The sequence below is a fragment of the Dermacentor albipictus genome, chromosome 1, assembly GCF_038994185.2.
Source record: "Dermacentor albipictus isolate Rhodes 1998 colony chromosome 1, USDA_Dalb.pri_finalv2, whole genome shotgun sequence".
Classification (NCBI taxonomy): Eukaryota; Metazoa; Arthropoda; class Arachnida; order Ixodida; family Ixodidae; genus Dermacentor; species Dermacentor albipictus.
The window spans coordinates 487,039,356-487,045,843 of record NC_091821.1 but is presented as its reverse complement, the minus strand read 5'-3'; positions in this window follow the sequence as shown (position 1 = coordinate 487,045,843).

The window sequence follows — 6,488 nt, the reverse complement described above, 5'->3', positions numbered from 1 at the left end:
GGGCGTTAATACATGCACTGAACGTCGATTACATCAGGCATTCTTGCTGTATTTTAACGTTATCCTTAAAAAAATGACTACACCACCACCTCTGATACCCCCATCTTTCTGAATGCGCTATAGCCAAGTGTAATGAACTTACTATCATATATTTATTTCATCACGCAGCCATATCCTGATTAACACTACAATATCTAGATTTTATTAGGTAAAGAATTTTTGAGCCATTCCACTCTGTGAAGGTGGATGACCAGCGAAGCTGATGCGATTGGCTTTGAGCTTCGGAATATGCGCCGCTACATGCAGGTACACGTATCCATTCATTATTGAGAACCGTCGAACCGCACACTTTAGCAGATCCTGTTTATACGCGTTGTATTGAACTAAGGCACGTTACCCTTTATCAGCGCCTCCTTACGCCGGCTGCAGACTCGAAACTCCCCAACGTTCTCGCCGGGAAAGCATCCCGTCAGCACATGCACCGCCTTCTGCTGCCGCAGTTCCGACGGTGTGCCGTTGATTTCGTAGAGGTCGTTATCGAACCATAGGCGATCACATACTCGGCGGTTTAATACGAACTTGCAATCGAGCAAATCTCTTTTGAACCTTGCATAGGCGCCGTCGAATCCCGCTACCGCGCCCTTTCCTTGCGGTATTCGCGGCGTAACGATATGCTTCGTCGGCTCTCGCTCGTCGCCTATGTATCTCATCGCGAGCACGCTCTCTTTCGCGGGCTGCCGGGTTCATCGACACTACATCCCTCGCGCCGCTGCTCTTCAGATATACGGAACACGCGTGGCCTTCCCATAGGAACGGTGGAGCGAAATGGTACCAACAATTCCTGTTGGTCACTTCATCAGGCGAAGACTGCGTCACACATACGTCATACATTCATAGATACACAGCTGCCACGGAGCGCCGTTTTACACACAGGTGGCCGTAAAACCGAGCTCCAACGCAAGCTGCGATTTGCGTTTGCTTTTGTTGTCGGCTTTTTCACTCCAAAAAAATAATAAATTATGAGGTTTTACGTGGCGAAACCACGATCTGATTGTGAGTCACGCCGTAGTGGGGTACTGTGGAAGTTTCGATCACCTGGGGCTCATGAACGTTCACCTAAATCTAAGTACACAAGTGTTCTCGCATTTCAACCCCATGTAAATGCGGCCGCCGTGGCCGGAGTACAATCGCCGTGGCCGGGATGCGAGAGTTTTTCACGCCGACGCCACAAAATCCTTGATTCTAGCCATAGACAGCTTCGCTGTAAAAGGACTGCTCAGCATCTTGCCGGAATTGCTGCCGCCATATACACTGGTGAAGCAGAGCTTATCAGGCGTCCTTATAGCTGTCCCAAAAGGCAAGTGTCGCCGAGCAAGCCGTTATCGCCTTTGCCCTGCTATACAGTCGTGGGTCCGAGATCTATAGCGATTTCAAAATGGCACTTAGGGTTTTTCAGAAGGGCTGCATCACCGAGCAACAAGCTCGTCTTCTTAGCGTCTTGAGTCCGTATGCTCTCCATCATCATTCGATTCACTGGTTTCCCGCTCACGTAGGGTCGGTCGAGGGTGCTCCCCTGAACATCAATGAGTGTGCTCACGAGGCTGCGCGTGACCTCACCGACCGCGCCCCCTTCTTAAGGAGCGCCGACTCTTATCCCCCCTACAGCCCCTCCCCCTGACTCCCTTTCCCGAATCCCTTCCCCCCCCCCCTACGAGGTTACGAATTTTTTCTACATGCCTAGAAGTGCATTTCCACGCTCTCACAACAAGTTGAATAGGGCGCAAGCCGTTTCTCTTATACTCTTACAGACCGGCAAATATCCGTGTCTGGCCGTTCTACACGAAGTTTACCCCAACATATATCGCGATGACGCCTGCCCGTATTGCGGGCAGACCTCCACGCTAGCACACATGCTCTGGGAGGGCGGGTCGAGGTACCAGAAGTTTAGTAAGGAGGAGTGGGACTCGCTCCTGCGTAGGCCTGCTCTGGACAAGAATCCCCGCTGTCCAACGCACCCGCAACGGGGCAGGTGGGCTAGATCTGGCGGTCCGGACGTGGGAGTTGGCCGTACTCGTCCGACCTCTGATGAAGTTCTTTCACTCAAGACACGTGACCACGTCACTGAGGTGGAGGCGATGTCTGGACCCTTGATGCGCGGAACGATCGGTCGGTCCCGACTTTGCATTAAGCAGGTGCCAATGAATGCTCGCCATGTGCGTAGCTCAGGTCCGCCATAGTTGTCCAAGTCCAAGTTCGTAGCTCAGGTCCGCCATAGTTGGCCAAGTGACGCAGGCGCTGGTGGAAGCTTGGTTTCAGAGAAGCGCTGCAGCCTGCAGCATGAGAGAAAAGTACTGGTAAGCATGTTGCCGGAATCACTGCCGCCACGCCCAGCGCTTGCGTCGAGGTTGCTAGAGTATTTTGTGTCCCACAAGCGTTACCAACAACCTCTCAGTTTTTCGTGTATAGACGGTATCAGACACACTGTCCGAGCAGGTGCGCCGATGCCGCAGCATAGCAATGATCACGCGCCCCGTGATTGATCGAATTTCACGTTAAAATCGCAGCACTTAAGCACTCGTAAATAGACAGAAAAACAGGATATTTAAACGGTATAGACACATCTGGCAGTCCTTTGAATGCGCATGCGAAATAAATATAAGTAAGGGCTTGTGCTTACTGCTATGCGAATGTTCTAATGTACTTACATATGAAAAAAATTTTGGCTCTTAGTTGCAGTCTACAAACTGGGCAGGTCATCTCTTTCTCAGCTGAGTGATTGATAGCACACGGATGGACGAGGTCTGCTACATATTTCTTTCTTGTTTCGAACAATTTGTAGCCAGATCGTCTTGTTTCCGGGAGAAAAAGCTTTTGTTTATTCTTTCCTAGCGCATTTTCTGCCATGCATATGGTCACGTGGACAAATCATGGGCCCTTCCACTCTGTGAAGGTGGGTACGTAGTGAAGCTGTTTAGCACGCTAAGGAGAGATGACACAGAATTTTGAACAAAGTAACAAATTTGTTGTCTTAATCGGTGGTCATCGTGACGATAGGTACACATACGCATTCTCGTATCACCTCTGTTATTAACGCTATAGCGTTAAGGAGCCAGTGTCGCAGAACATACAATGGAAGCGCGCGCGTCCCGCGTTCGGCGTCCGACGTCATATCAGCAACAAGATTTTTGGAACACACATACCCAGGCCGTCCCTGTGATGCAATGAATTCAGAGAACTATTTGAATTTCTCAAGCTAAAATTCGTGAAAAAATCGTAAGCTACGACTTACACACAACCTACATACATGATAGGTCTCGGGTTGCAATTTGAATATGCGATAAAAATTATTCTATTACGCAAAAGCTCAAACAAACCCCTATTGCAGTGTTTCTACAATGTACGGACCGGAGACGGCGTCTGCAGTTTGAGCACGCCGGCGCGTACATATCTCAGAGTCCACGGATGAGAACGCCCACGCGCATCCTTGAAATGCTTTGAGGTGGCACTAGCCTCCGCCGCATCGCGACCACTGAAAAAGACCACGTTTCGACCAACAAGCTCGCCTTCGTGCATACCATCCACCGTGACCGTTTCTGGGTAAACATTGCGGTTACATGCACTGCAGTTGCCGGCAGGCGTTGGAAGCCGTCCAGGATCTCTGAAAGCTATCGCGTTCCACTCAAACAAACAAAAAAAGGCGAAGCTTGAGCATCCTCCACATTTTTAATATATTAATTCCATCATGTTCCCGTCAATTCCGGACTCTCGAGGAGCAGCGTACCTAAGATGAGCGACAGCAAGAACAGAGACGAGAATGCAATCGTCGCCAACGGCTGGCAAACACCACCGCAGAAGATCGTGCGCAAAACACCAAGCGCATGCGGGACGCCGCTTTTCATAGGTTCCTTCCTCCTCGGGAGTCCGGAATATACGCGGCCTCCCTATTACAACCACAGAAGAGAAGTGAAATTCAAGATTGGAAATGGGAACTTGTCAGACTTGGTTTTACAGTGAAGCTGTATACGGCTAGGGTTTGATGAAACATGTGCCCGTGGGCAAGAACAGCGTAGAATGGAAAAAATACATATATAGTCGTCCAACTGCTTCCGCGAGATGTTAGTTACCGCGATCCCTCTGAATGCTATCTTATGGACCATGTTATGGCGCATGACCTTCATGGCCATATATTGAACGTCGGATGTCTGCGCTTCTACGCTCCAATTGTAGGGTCTAAAAGTATAATAAAGCGCAATAGTGTACCCATCAATCGTCGACTTTAACGTTGACCTAGCGCGCTCCGACGGCAAGTGAATTGCGTCCTTCCTGTTAAACCGGTTACCCATTAATCGTCGACTTTAACGTTGACCTAGCGCGCTCCGACGGCAAGTGAATTGTGTCCTTCCTGTTGGACCGGTTTGGAATTGAGTGCTACACGGACGTCAATGTGCCGACCACGCGTCACCGAACCTTTCACATGAACTTATCTAGCATAGCAGTACAACCGATCGCAGTGTACCACAACGACCACAAACCTATGGTCCCTCTGGTAAGCAATGAGGCAAAATTAACACGATAACAACCACGGAGTTACGCCTATGTGGGCTTATTCAATCAATATAGCAATAGCCATATAAATCTATATAGTTCTAAATATAGTCATCCAGATGCAGCTTCGCTGGTTATCCTGCTTCGCAGTGTAACGCTACTAAATTCTTTTGGATACATTCGCGTGCACAACCGAACAGCCGCCCCGAGGAGCCGGAGAAAAATAGACGCGCGTGACGTTTCGGACAGACTGGCCATGTGCATAGCAAGTCCGTACAATTGCCGCCATGTACACCACACGCCACAAGATCTTGGCTAGGCTTCGCACTACAAGCTGGTATCATTTCACCGTCGTCTACGAGAACCGGCTGGTTGGGCACACTAATCTCCGGCCAGACCTCCTCATACCACGGGGACAGGAGGCAGTTCTCATTGATGTGTGTTGTCCCTTCGATAACCTTCGAGCTCCCTTCGAGCTCGCCTTCACCGAATCCCGCAGCGCCAAGGTCGTCAAATACGAGCCAGCGCGACAACATATGACACGGCGGTACGGGCGCGTGACTGTTGGTGCTATCATCGTCGCTGACATGGGCTCTTGGGACCCGAAAAACTGACGTTGTAGTGCAAAAGATCTTCTAACGGTCCTATCAAAAACTGTTTAAAATATCGGCTTTGAGCGATGTCGTCTCTGTCTCACGTGACATTTACAATTAGCACCTAGCTAGCACGTAGCTCAGCGCTAGCGAACTCCAAGTCGTCTACGCTGAATGAAGTGTTGTGTTCCTTCTGATTGTTCTTCTATACCTCTTTCTTCCTTTTCGTTCTGTGTAACCCGCTGTTCTATTTTGGATGACACTGAAATAAAACATCTGTTGTTATCCTTGTGCGTAGGTCCTCTTTGGGTACCATGTCTGACAAGGGTAGTTGAAGGGCGCATTACATAATGCCGAGCCCAGCACCGGAGCCTACAGTGGTATACGCATTGTGTTTGGACCTTCCCTGCACGATAATCAGGAACGGCACACATGTTTGTTGACGCAGAGCCAAAATGCACGTAGCCCCAGCCATGAACAACTTCCCTGTAGAAGAAACCTTGCGCATGAAGTGAACACAGGGAACAACTTCATTTGCTTGACGCGCTCGCAGACGCCACATCCATGACGAAGTAACAGCACAGATTTAGCCGTTACGCCATGTAGCAAACAAAAAAGACGACACCTCGCAGATATGGGCAAGAAGGGCTTTCTACCTGAATGCATCAGTGGCTATGCTACCTGCAAAATTAAGTATTGAGTGCTCAGTCTGCCGAATAACAGTGCCGATTGCAAGCTTGGCAGAATGCCATAGCTGGAAATCTTCGCACCCTGCAGCCGCGCGCCTACGTCTGCGAAAAGTAGAGTGATCCTGATTTCCTGAGCAAGAACAGGAGGGGCTGTGCACGAAGGCACTGTGCTTGCCTTGCCAGCACCTTTGAACACGCGGTTCTATTAAGTATTCAGTGTCAAGTTTGTCTTGGCTCCTCACCCTGTGTACCGGGCCATTCATCTGCACCCGCTTAAGAATAACCAACAGACAGCACAGTCCCTTCTAAGCAAAGCAAAAGAGAAGATAGGGGCAGAGGAAAACCACGAAAAGAAAGAAGTGCAATCTTATCCGCCGCATTTCTCGAAAGACCGGGGGTGCATACTCCCGAATGACAAGCGTTTTGGTGTGGTCAATCCTGCAGCCTTGGCTTTTCTATCAAGCTCAGTTTCAACGCCTCACATTGAGAGATTGGGACCTGCATAAAACCGCGAACCGGCGGAGTCCATACGTACCATTACGCGCATTCCTCGGCTCACCCCTCTCCCGACCCTCCAGGCGGAAGTGCAGCTTAACACGATCGATGAAATTGTGCCCCAGCGTCGAAGCACTCGCCACCAAAACAGTCACGCTGTACCTAC